Genomic DNA, 13,403 nt, shown 5'->3' on the forward strand with positions numbered 1-13,403 from the left:
TTCCATAGATGAAGATTGGTGGTGGTGTGGAAAGGTGTATGACTCAGTCTTGGTCAAACTTTCTGTTTGATACTTCCCCTAGTAGGTACTTACCACATTTAAGCCTCCAGAAGTCACAGAGAGGTCTCATATCTTCCTGAAACATTTTACACACTGTTAGGGGACCAAAGTTTATCCAGCTAAGAGGTACACATTTCCTCAAGTTTTTATTTGTTAAATTTACCTGATACAAAAAATGTTTACTATACACATCAAGTCTATTTGAAAAACTAGCACTAACGGTGTGGATAAAACAGGGTTAAGAGAATTGCTAAACAACCTGAAGTGATTCAATTTTAAGCACAAATATGGGGCTGCTACTCAATATCCAAAAGCCTTAAGCTTGAGATGCTAAAATTATACACTAAGCCTAATGGATTATGAGAGAAACGTTGTTCAATTATCCCTTACTCCAGCAAATGCCTATAGTGTGACCATTGAACACCAGTTGACTGCACATGCGTGACTCTGGTTGAGGCCATAAAAATTTCCCAGCTGAACCCAGTTCAAATTGCTGACTTGCAGAATAATGAGCTAATGATTGTTGTTTTCAGCCTCTGAAACGGTGGGTTGCATAATAACAGCTCACTGATGTAGTCAATTTCTGAGAGAGACAGGTTAAAATCTTTCCTTAAGATTATGGATTTGTCAGTTTAATCTGCTATTCTGTTAATTTTTGCTATGAAAATTTGATACTGTATCTATCATTAGGTGATTTCAAGCTTAAAATTATCATCTTTCAGGGGAATTGTGTCTTTTGTCATTGTGATCAACCTCTTTATTCCTACTAGTGTTTTTATCTTAAAATCTATTTGCCTCATTAATGTAGGTGTATTTTAAGCATATTATTTCCTGGTGTTCCTTTTACTATTATACTTTCATCCTTTCTATATCTTTAACTTCTAGTATCTGTACACAGCATATAACTGCATTTAAAAAGGAAAGTCCATCTGTGAATCCCTGTCTTTAATCAGAGATGGAAAGTTAAGCTAATTTATATGTATTACAATCATTGGTATATTTACATGTATTTCTACCATCCCTTCTGCTTTCTTTAAGCTTTTCTCATTTTCTCCACTAAATCTCCATACCTTTTTCCTAGTAGATTTTAAATTATATACACCTTTTCATTCCTTTTATTGGTTATTCTTAAAATTTTAACATAGTACCAGATGGCAAGTCTACAAAGAACCAATAGCTCTACCTTTCCCTTAAAATTAGAAGCCAGAAAACTTATAATTCTGATCATTCTCCTTTTGTTTTACTTGGCCTTGAGCATCTGTTTATATACTTACTGGACATTTGAATATCCTCCTTTGTGAAGTGTCTGTTCAAGTCTTTTCCCATTTTATAATTGGATTGTCTTTTTTTCTTTTAAATTGGTAGTTTTTAACTATTAAGGATAAAAGTCCTTTACTGCATATGTATTGCAAATATCTTCTCCCAGGCTGTGGCTTCCTTTTTTACTCTGTTAATGGTGTCTTTTGGTGAACATAAATTCTTAATTTTAATTAAGTCCCATTTTATTTCACTTTTATTTTGCAGTGCTTTTTGTGTTGTTTAAGAAATCTTTGCCCATACAAAGGTCATTAAGATATTCTCTTCTGTTTTCTTCTTGAAGCTTGAATGTTTTAGCATTCTCCAGTTGTTGCAGGGCTGCATTCTTTCTGGAGGCTCTAGGGAAGAGTTCATTTCCTTGCTATTTTCAACTTTTAGAGGCTGCCTAACTCGTGGCTGCTTCTTCCATCTTCAGAGGTAGCATTTTTATCTTCAAATCTGTTTCCAACCTTTTGCTACTGCCTTCCTCTTTCACTCATAAAGACCCTTGTGATTATATTGAGCCTACCCAGAAAATCCACAATAATGCCTTTATTTTAAGGGCAGCAGATTAACAACCTTAATTCCATTTGCAATCTTATATCTCCCTTGCCATGTAATGTAACATATTCACAGGTTTCTGGGATTAGGATGTGGACATCTTTGGGGCGGGGGGAGCATTATTCTGCCTACCACAATGAAATTCTTGAAAAGACAAAACTGTGGTGTTGGAGAACAGATCAGTCGTTGCTGAGGATTAGGGATGGGTTGGCAGGGTATGACTACAAAAAGGTAGCACAGGAGGTCTTTTGAGATGATGGAACTCTTCTCTATTCTGGTCAAGTTATTTTATTGCATGTATCCAATTGTTCCAACACCATTTGTTGAAAATACTATCGTTTTCCCATTGAATTGCCTTTGAACGTTTGTCAAAAATTAATTTCCGTATATGTGATAATCAATTCCTAGACTCTGTTCTGTTCCATTGATCTCTGTGTCTGTCCCTTCAGCCTTGATTACTGTAACTTTATATAAAATATTAAATGAGGTAGTATAATTCCTCCAGCTTTATTCTTTTTCAAAATTGTATTGGCTCTTCTAGTTCCTTTGCTGTTCAAAGGAAATTTTAGAATCAGCTTGTCTGTATATTGCTGGGGTATTTATTGGCATTGCATCTTATCTACAGATCAATTCTGGGAAAATTAGCATCTTTACTATGTAGGTTACTATACCAAGAACATGGTATGTCTCTTCATTTATTTATGTGTTGATTTTTTTCATCAACATTTTATAAATTTCAGCATACAGATCCTGTATGTGTTTTGTTGGATTTATACCTAAGTAGGTTTTTGAAGCTATTTTAAATGATATATATTATGTTTTTTTCTTTTTAAATTTCAGCTTCCAGTTGTTGATTTCTAGTATATAGAAGTAAGATGAATTTTTGAGTATTGACTTTGTATCCTGTAACTCTGTGAAACTCACTTATTAGCTCTAGTAGTTTTTAATAAATTTCTTAGGATTTTCTAATGTAACATAAACCTTCATGTTATCTGTGAACTGGGACAGGTTTTTCCCTTTCCAACTTGTATGCTTTTTATTTCTTTTTCTTGCCTTGTGGACACTGGCTAGGACTTCCAGTACAATTTGGAATAGGAATGGTGAATAGTGGTGCCTGGTTCTCAATATTAGGAGGAAACTATTTTACCATTAACTGTGTTAGCTATAACTTTCTTGTAGATGCCATTTATCAGCTTCAGAACATTCCCTTATATTCCTAGTTCCCTGAGAGTTTTTATTCTGAATGGATATTGAATTTTGTCAATTGCTTTTTCCAGCCCAATTAATACAATCGTGTGGTTTTTCTTTTGTAAGTTTCTAATATGGTGAATTACGTTGATTGATTTTTTTTATATTCATTTTATTGAGATATATTCACATACCACACAGTCATACAAAACAAATCGTACATTCGATTGTTCACAGTACCATTACATAGTTGTACATTCATCACCAAAATCAATCCCCGACACCCTCATTACCACACACACAAAAATAACCAGAATAATAATTAAAGTGAAAAAGAGCAACTAAACTAAAAAAGAACACTGGGCGCCCTTGTCTGTTTGTTTGTTTGTTTGTTTGTTTCCTTCCCCCACCTTTCCACTCATCCATCCACAAACTAGACAAAGGGCAGTGTGATCCCCATGCCCCCCCCCCCCCAATCCCACTGTCCCCCCTCATAAGCCATATTTTTATACAATTGTCTCCAAGATTCATGGGTTCTGGGTTGTAGTTTGATAGTTTCAGGTATCTACCACCAGCTACCCAATTCATTATAACCTAAAAAGGGTTGTCTATATTGTGCATAAGAGTGCCCACCAGAGTGACCTCTCGGCTCCTTTTGGAATCTCTCTGCCACTGAAGCTTATTTCATGTCCTTTCACATCCCCCTTTTGGTCAAGTTTCTCCATCCCATGATGCCGGGTCTACATTCCTCCCCGGGAATCATATTCCACGTTGCCAGGGAGATTCACTCCCCTGGGTGTCTGATCCCATGTAGAGGGGAGGGCAGTGATTTCACCTTTCAGGTTGGCTTAGCTAGAGAGAGAGGACCACATCTGAGCAACAAAGAGGCATTCGGGAGGAGGCTCTTAGGCACAATTATAGGGAGGCCTAGCTTCTCCTTTGCAGCAACAGTCTTCCCAAGGGCAAATCCCGTGGTTTCAATCCATCAAACCACCAGTCCCCTATGTCTGTGGGCATGTTAGCAACCATCGAGGTAGGGCAGGCCAATACCCCTGCATTCTCCACCAGCTCCTCAAGGGGGATCTGCATATTTTTTTCCATTTTTTTTTTTTTAACTTTTTTTTTTTCTAAATCAACTGTATGAAAAATTAAAAAAAAATTTTTTTAATTTTAAAAAAACATGCAATAAAAGAACATTTCAGAGAGACCATACAAGAGAGTAAGAAAAAGACAACTAACCTAAGATAACTACTTTACTTCCAACATGTTCCTACTCTACCCCAAGAAAGTAACCTAATATAGCAACATTTCTGTGAACTGGTTCCTACTATACCCACATTGATTGATTTTTAAGTATTGAACCAGGCTTGTATTCTTGGTCTAAGTGTATTATTCTATATATTGCTGGACTCTATTTGCTAATAATTTGTTGAAGATTTTTGCATCTAAGTTTATGAGGGATATTAATCTGTAGTTTTCTTGTGCTGTGTTTTCCTCATCTGAGCATCAAGGTAATGATGGCCTCATAAAATAAATTTGGAAATATTCCCTGTTTTATTTTCTGAAAGAGATTGTGTAGAATTGGTGTTATTTTATGTTTAAATGTTTGGTATAATTTGTCAGTTAAACCATCTAGGCTTGGAGATTTCTTTTGTGGTAGGTTTTTAACCACAAATTCCATTTCTTGAGCAGGTTATCTGTTTCACCTTGGATAAGAGTCAAGGAATTTGTCCATTTTATCTTTGTCATCAAATTTATGTGCCTGGAGTTGTTTACAATATTTCCTATTCAGTGTCCATGGGATCAGATTTGATACCCCCTCTTTCATTTATGATATCAGTAGTTTGTGTCTTCTTTTTTGTTGTTAGTTTTTGCTACTATTTATCAGTATTACTGATCTTTGCAAACAACCAGCTTTTGTTTTCATTTATTTTCTCTATTGTTTTTCTATTTTCTTATTTCACTGAATCCCTTTCTAATATTTATTATTTCTTTCTCTCTGTTCATTGTTTAATTGGCTTTTATTTTCTAATTTATTGAGGTCAAATCTTAGATTATTGGTTTCAAACCTTTCTACTTTTAAATGTAATAATTTAATGCTGTACATTTCTCGCTAAGCATTGCTTCAGCTGTATTTTTGAAAAGCTGTATTTTCATTTTCTTTCAGTTCAAAATATTTTCTATTATCCCTTGATTCTTTGAATCCCTTGATTCTTCTTTGACCCAAGGGTTATTTAAAAGTGTATTTGATTTCTTTAAGCTTCAGTGGCAGAGAGATTCCAAAAGGAGCCGAGAGGTCACTCTGGTGGGCACTCTTATGCACACTTTAGACAACCCTTTTTAGGTTCTAAAGAATTGGGGTAGCTGGTGGTGGATACCTGAAACTATCAAAGTACAACCCAGAACCCATGAATCTCGAAGACAGTTGTATAAAAATGTAGCTTATGAGGGGTGACAATGGGATTGGGAAAGCCATAAGGACCAAACACCACTTTATCTAGTTTATGGATGGATGTGTAGAAAAGTAGGGGAGGGAAACAGACAGACAAAGGTACCCAGTGTTCTTTTTTACTTCAATTGCTCTTTTTCACTCTAATTATTATTCTTGTTATTTTTGTGTGTGTGCTAATGAAGGTGTCAGGGATTGATTTAGGTGATGAATGTACAACTATGTAATGGTACTGTAAACAATCGAAAGTACAATTTGTTTTGTATGACTGCGTGGTATGTGAATATATCTCAATAAAATGATGATTTAAAAAAAAAAAAAAAAAAAAAAAAAGTGTATTTGATTTCTAAACATTTGGAGATTTTCTTGTTCTCTTTCTATTGTTGATTTCTCATTTAATTTTATTATAGTGAAGGAACATACTTTGATTTTAATGCTTGTAAATTTTTCAAGGTTTATTATCCAGCATATGGTGTATCTTAGTATATATATTCTGATATTGTTGGGTGCAGTGTTCTCTATATGTCAGTTAACTCCAGTTGGTCAATGGTGTTGAGTTCTTTATCCTTGCTGATTTCCTGTCTACTTGTTTTATCAGTTACTTAGAGAGGAGTGATGTCTCCAACTATATTTGCACATTTCTTTATTTTTCCCTTCAGTTTTGTCAGTATTTGATTCATATATTTTGAAGCTCTATTGTTTGGTACATTCACATTTAGTATTTTCATCTCTTCTTGATGAATTCACCCTTTTACCTTTATGATACATCCTTCATTGTCCCTGGTTTGTTCAGATATCTACTTTTATGTTAATATAGCTACTTCAGCTTTCTGTTCATTAATGATTGCATGATTTATCTTTTTCTATTCTTCTTTTTTACCTACCTATATTATTATATTAGAAGTGAATTTCTTATAGATAGCATATTAGTTGGGTCGTGTTTTTTAATCCTTCCAAACAATCTCTGTTTCTAAATTATTGTGTTTGTACCATACACCTTTTATGTAATTATTGATATGTTGGGGATTAGGTCTACTGTTTTATTATTTGTTTCTTGTTTTTTTTCTCTCTCTTTTTCATTCCTCTCGTTCCCATTTCCTTCCTTCTTTTGAATTATTTGAACTGTTTTATTCTGTTTTTATGTATCAGTTGTGCTTTTTAGTAAATTTCTTTGTATAGTTTTTTGATGGTCACTATAAGGGATGTAAGTATAGGCATAACTTTTCACAGTCTACTTAGAATCAACATTTTACTGCTTTAAATTAAATGTGAAAATGTATCACCATATTAGTCACTTTGCCCTCCCCCTTTATATTAGTTTTTATGTACTACATCTACATACATTGAAAACACTTTTTGATTTCAAACATATTTTAAAGAACTGAAGAAAAAAAGAGTGTATTGTATTTGGCCAGATATCTACCATTTCTGTTGCCCTTTCTTCATTCCAGATGTTGCAAGAACAGGTCTGCAGGCAATTAATTCTATTAGTTTTCCTTCATCTGAGAGTGTCTATTTCACCTTCATTGATAAAGGTTATTTTCACTGGATGTTGATTGAATTTGGGGCTGACAGTTCATTTCTTTTAAGACTTAAAAAAATGTTGTTCTGCCTTCATGATTTCTGAGGAGAAATCTATAGTCATTCAAATAATTATTTCCCTTTATTTGTCTTTGCCTTTAGTTTTCAGCAATTGATTATGGGCATAGGTTTCTTTGGGTTTGTCCTGTTTGGGATTTGCTGAGCATCTTGTCTCTAGGTTTATGCCGTTCGCCATATTTGGCATATTTGTAGCCATTATTTCTTAAAATATTTTTTCTGCAATGAACTGTTTCTCTTCTTCTAGGACTTCAGTGACACAATGTTATACCTTCAGATCTCTGAGGCTCTGTTAATTTCATTCAAATCTTTTTTTCTCTCTGTTTAGATTGGATACTTTCTATTTATCTATCTTCAAGTTCAGTCATATTTTCCTGTACTCTGCATTTTGCTATTGACCATATCTAGTGAGTGTTATTTTTTAATTTTAGTTACTGTAGTTTTCAGTTCTGAAATTTCCATAGGGTCACTATTCTATCTTTTATTCCTTTGTTGTGAGTTTCTGTTGTGTATTTCTTTCAAGAATATCCATCCCTACTTTTTGAAGCATTTTATTACAATTTATTAGCTATTTTAAAGTTTTTGTCTGATAATTCCAACATCTGTGTCGTTGAGGAATTAGCCTCTTAGTTGTCTTTTCTTCTGTGTGTTTCGATTTTCCTGCTTCTTTGTATGCCCAATAATTCTGATTATATCCTAGATGTTTTGAATAGAATGGTAAGAGACTCTGGATCTTGTTTAAATCCCATGGTGAATGTTGATATTCTTGCTTCAGTCAACCCGCTTGGGTTCAGGCCACCAATTCACCAGCCTTCTTTGAGTTCTGGTTCCAGTGTCAGTTTAGTTTTCAAGGCCTTTTCAGTGCTATTTGTCTTTGTCTCACATGTGTGAAACCCAGTGGTTTGTCTAGGTGGTGGTCTATTGCATAGTTTATCCCAAAGTTTTGGTATGATCTTGAGGGACAGATCCACATGTTCACAGCTTGGGGGATGAACACAGGAATTCAAATACAATTTATGGGATTGTTTTCCTGAGCTCCTTCTTTCCTAAGTACTTTCTGGTTCCGTAGGACTCCCACTTTGTGGTCCTTTGACCAGAAAGTGTGGCTTTAGTTATCCCACTCTGCTGATATTCCCTGTGACTATACCCAAGTGTGGAGCCACCCCACAGCAGGAGGAAAGAAGGAGAAAAGCAATGGAATTTTATTGCTTATTGACCACAGTTTCTCTGATTGGAGATGAATGTTCCCATCGGTTAGAGTTTTAGGCACCTGAGGGCTCCCACTGCTGCCACTTTCACTGCTGCCAACATCAACATAGAGCTGCCCACAGGGCTGGGGTATGAGAGAGAATGGAGGAGAAAAGGGGAATTTCACCTACTCTCTCCAAGTGTGTTAGTCACTTGCCCACTCCTTGAATCATAACTAGAGGACTTCTGGAAGTTGGCTTTAGATTTCATTAGGTCTGGTCTGTTTCAGTTTTCCTCTTACTCACAGGGTGTGGTCCTTCATTGTTCCCAAAGGGAAGGGGTAGAGGAAGAAACAGAAGAAGAGCTCTCCTTCATTTTTGAAGGATATATTCACCAAACATAGAATTCTAAATGGAATAGTTTTTTTTTTGTTTTTTTTTTTCTTTTGGCATTTTAAAGATGTCATTCCATTTTCATCTAAACTCCATTGTTTTGGATGATAAGTCAGTTGTAACTCATATCCATGTTCCCCTGTATTTAATGTGTCCTTTTCCTCTGGCTGCTTTCAAGGTTTTTCCCTTATTGTTGGCTTTAAACAATTTTATTGTGGTATATAGTTATGATTTTCTTCTTATTTATTCTGCTTGAGGTTTGCTGACCTTCTTGGAGCTGTAAGTTTGTTTTCTATCAAACTGAACACAGTTTGGGCATTATTTTTTCAAATACTTTTTGCCCTGTTTTTTCTTTCTTTTATTTTTTGGACTCTACTCACAAGCATATCAGACTGCTTGGTATTGTTCCATACATCACTGAGGTTACATTAATTTTATTCTCAGTATCTTTTATTTCAGTTCTCCAGATTAGATAACTGCTATCTTCAATTTCACTGTCCCTTTCTTCTGCCAATTCCACTCCATTGTTATCCAGTGAAATAGTTCATTTCAAACAGTGTACTTTTTAGTTCCAGAATTTTCATTTGTTTTTTGTGATTTCCATTTCTTGACTGAGATTTTCCATCTATTTTTTCATTGTGACCATATTTTTCTTTAAATCCTTGAACATACTTAAAATGGTTTAAAATCCTGTTCTACCATTTCCAACATCTGGGTCATTTCTGGATCAGTTTCTTTTGACTGCTTTCACTCTTGACTATGGGTCATGTTTTCTGATTTTTCACTTGTCTAGCAATTTTTATTGTCTGCTTGACATTTTGAATGATACATTGTAGGGAGTCTGTAAGGACTGGATGTTGGTTTTGTTCTTGGTCCTCTCTGGTTTGATTTTATTCTTTGTTAGAGCACATGATGTAAGGAAACAAGATTTTGAACTTTGTCCTAAGACATGGTCTTTACACTAAGGCATGGTCCTTACTTTTAAGGCATGGCCTTTCTGGGCTCTGAACTGAATGCCTGAAATGTTCAGTGAGGTATCTACCCTGTTGTGCTAGAACTTAGTGTTTCCCAGCACAGCATGACCTGCAGCAGTCTCTGCTAGACCTTGCCTACATTTGGCCCAGTCTGCAGCCAAGGACCTATGAGAAATGTCCATATAGACTTGTGGAGTCCCTCTCTTCACAGATACCTATTGTCATGTATGTTGCCCCATAAATTTCAGTTGCTTCAACAGCCCAGAACACTAATCTCTGTCATTTTAGCTAAGTGAGATCACTGCTTTGCTTGGATTCTACCTTCTTGCACCCCATAAGAAAAGTGCTCTTAGGCAGAAAATCCAGGACTGTTACAGGATGGCTGTATAACTCATCTCATGTGTTCCACTATCTCAAGGGTCACAGCCATGTGCTGCGTATATTTCAATACCTGAAAAGATTTTCCCTATATAGGTTTTTCCAATCTTATAATTGTTTTTAGTGGAAGAGCAAGTCAAGTACCTATTACTGTCTCCTAGATGGAAGAAGTCCTGGATGCCAATTAATTTAAATTCACAATGATATTTAAATGACTGCTATTAGAACTTTTTCGAAAAGCAAGTTCTGACAAAGAACAGGTAAGAATGTGCTTGATAAAAATTTGAGAAGTGACTAAAAGGGAAAGGGAGAATGCTTTTAAAAGCATTGGAAACAAACTGCAAACTTAACTCCTGTTGTTATGTATATGAAAATCTTAGAGTTAGCCTTGAAAGTAAAAAGTTTTAATGAATACATATATTTTTTCCCATTCATGACCTATTAACACATTATCTTCTCTCTTAGGGTCATTGACTCTAAGTTGGAGACACTGGACCTTTGAATCATTTGTTGATGAGCAGTTAAATTAAGAGTCAGTACCTTAGAAAGAAGCTAGTGCAAACTGAAAGACAAATGACTATTTGACTGAAGAAGTAACTCTCCATTTTTAAAGGGTGGAGATGGTTTGGTAGTAAATTAGTTCTCCTGCCCTGGGAGATTAGACAAACAATGGATCTAGCTAAGAAAATAGACTGACTCATCTGGCTACAATGTTATACTGAAGTTAAAAGCAAACTAATATTAATCTCCAGTTAGATAATTGGTTTCCATATGCTGTAAATGAGGTTTACAGTCCATTCTGAGACTTCTCATTGAAGAAATAAAGAACAAGACATTAAATTCATAGATATAAAGGCATTGTAAACCCTTTCTTTCCCTACTTCATCATCTGCTATAGCTAAGCTGAAGTAATACAATTTACTTCATTATTTATTAATTCTTCTTTAGGATGGTAGTTTTTATTGCAAGAGAAATGAGGTTTGCTGTAACCTTTCCTCCAAATTTTCTTGAGCATTTCCCAACTTCCTTACTAGATTCTCTGTGGTCAAAGTGAAGGGATCACCAAGAGAATAGGTGTAAATGAGGGAGTAAAGTCAGACCTGCTGGGCAGAAAGAGAAGTTTTACTGAGTTAAGTAATGGGTCATAATAGGGGTGGAGAATGCTAGAGAAATGGAATCACAGGTCTGGAAGAGACAAGTCATCTGGTCCAGACTAACTCTAGACAGGTTGGAAAGGGGTGTTTGGGTGGGTCTTTTTCACATCTGGATTTAGCTTCTCTTGAACTTTTTCAGCCTTTTGCCTTTCACCAAGACGGATTTCTTCTTTATAAGACATATGGCACTCCTCCTCCTGCCCCAGGATGCAGTCCTTCGGAGTGGATTTAATTATCTTTAGGGATGATCCATTCCTTTTCCAGGAGGTCTGTTTCGGGTTTAGGTCATTCCATTGGACTCACCAACAACTGAAGGGCAGGTCTCCTGGCCATTCAGTAATTCCCTGGGTGGAGGGAAAGGACCTTTAAGCTGATGGTCACACTCATGTATTTCTAACTCCACTTAGCTGTGAGGACAGTGTGCTGAGGTGGGTGGAAACTTGGAGTTATGGAATGTTTTAAGTAGTTTCCGTTATCATTCTCCTTGAGAGAAGTGTGCAACTGCCTACCTTCCCCACATACTCCCAAAACCCACATCTTATTTATTTGCTGGTAGAATTGAAATTTTGGTAATTTATAGTTCCTCTGGAGTCATACCTCCATCTATTCTACATGTCCGAAGTGTTTGGATTTACTGCAAGAGACTGCAGGGACAAAGGAGGGTGGAGGTAAATTTTAGCTCATTCCTCTGCTTGCAGGAATGTGGCTTAAGACCATAAGCAGAGAGGAAAATGAGATATTTGTGGCTGGTGCCTATCACAAGCTTCCCCGCTGCCCCAGCAGCCTCAGCAGCAGCGTATGCACATACTCTGAATAGAAATCCCCCCTGTCCCGCCCTCGCGGCCGGCACAGACCGACCAGAACTTCCCCTGGGTCGCGGCCCAGCGATACCGAGCGGCCCTGGCGCTGAGCCCCGCTCTTCCCGAGTCGTGGGTGGCGCGATGCTTGTTTCCCTCCCCTCCCTTTCCGGACCCAAATGGGGATGTATTTGGGTCAGCCTGGGAGGGGCGGACCTGCCAGGGACCCGCGGGGGGAAACGGGGTGGCGATGACAGCATCTTTCAGGTTTTTGGCGTCTCTACGCTTCGCCCAGTCCAGCCTCTCACCGCGCTCGCGCTCGCGAGGGCTGATGTTCAGGCCAGTGCTGGCGGGTGGGGCGGGCAGAGCGTGGGTGGTGGAGAGAGCGGGTCCTTCCTATCTGGACAGCTACCCCCACTCCCCTCCCACTCCCGGGAACAATGCGGCGCACTCCCACCCATGCCTCACCGTCCTCACCCCAGCCCCCAACCCCAGCCTCCGCACTCTGCCGATTCCCTAGATAGAGCGCGTTCTTCGGTCGGACAGCGGGTCCCTCCGCCCCGGGAAAAGAGCAATGGAACAGTTCACGGCCGCTGCGAGTTCTTCGTCTTCCTTCCTTTCCGTTGATAAACGGCAGGGCTCCAAGCCAGTTGCAGCTCAAGACGCTCCACCCGCGGGCCTGAGCCCTTCTCTCTTGGTTGTGGGGGGACTCAACCCAGGGCCGAGGGTCTTTGCCTCCGCGAAGTGCAAAGGCTGAGCGTTCGGGCGGCTGCAGACGCGACCCACACTGGGGCTCAAACCCCGGGTGGGCACCTCCCTGCCTCCGTTCCTCCCTCGATGATCTTTTGCGCTCCGCGGGGCTGGGGAGGAGCTGGGTGTGCGTAAAAACTGCATCTTCCCCAGAGTCTTTGTTCGAGGACGCCTGGATGAGAACCCGGGCTCCCCTCCCTGCGAGCTCTGTATAAGCCCAACCCTGAGGAATGAAGGCTACAGGGTCTTCATTTCCTTCAAACTTTCGCCTTCCCTCACCTCCTTGCCCTGCCTAGACGCGGCAGCTCCAAATTTACAAGTGCTCTTGTTCTCTTGGCGTTGGGGCGATAAACGGATCAAAGAGTTGAAAATAATCTCTGGATTCTTGTATACTGTACATAGTAATCTCCCGGTCATCTCCCTCGTATCCCCTCATTGCCATGCTCAGGGACTTCTGTTTGCCGGAGGGTAGCTTCACCTATCCGCCTATCCGCCTGTCCGTTCCTTTGCCGTGAGTTTCCCAAAACGTGCCTGCCTCCGCGGCTGCTCAAGGTTGTAAGTGTCCTCCTTCCCCGCCCCACCTCACTCCAAACGTCTCTTGCCATCATTTCATCCAC

This window comes from Choloepus didactylus, chromosome 5 (genome assembly GCF_015220235.1).
Source record: "Choloepus didactylus isolate mChoDid1 chromosome 5, mChoDid1.pri, whole genome shotgun sequence".
Classification (NCBI taxonomy): domain Eukaryota; kingdom Metazoa; phylum Chordata; class Mammalia; order Pilosa; family Megalonychidae; genus Choloepus; species Choloepus didactylus.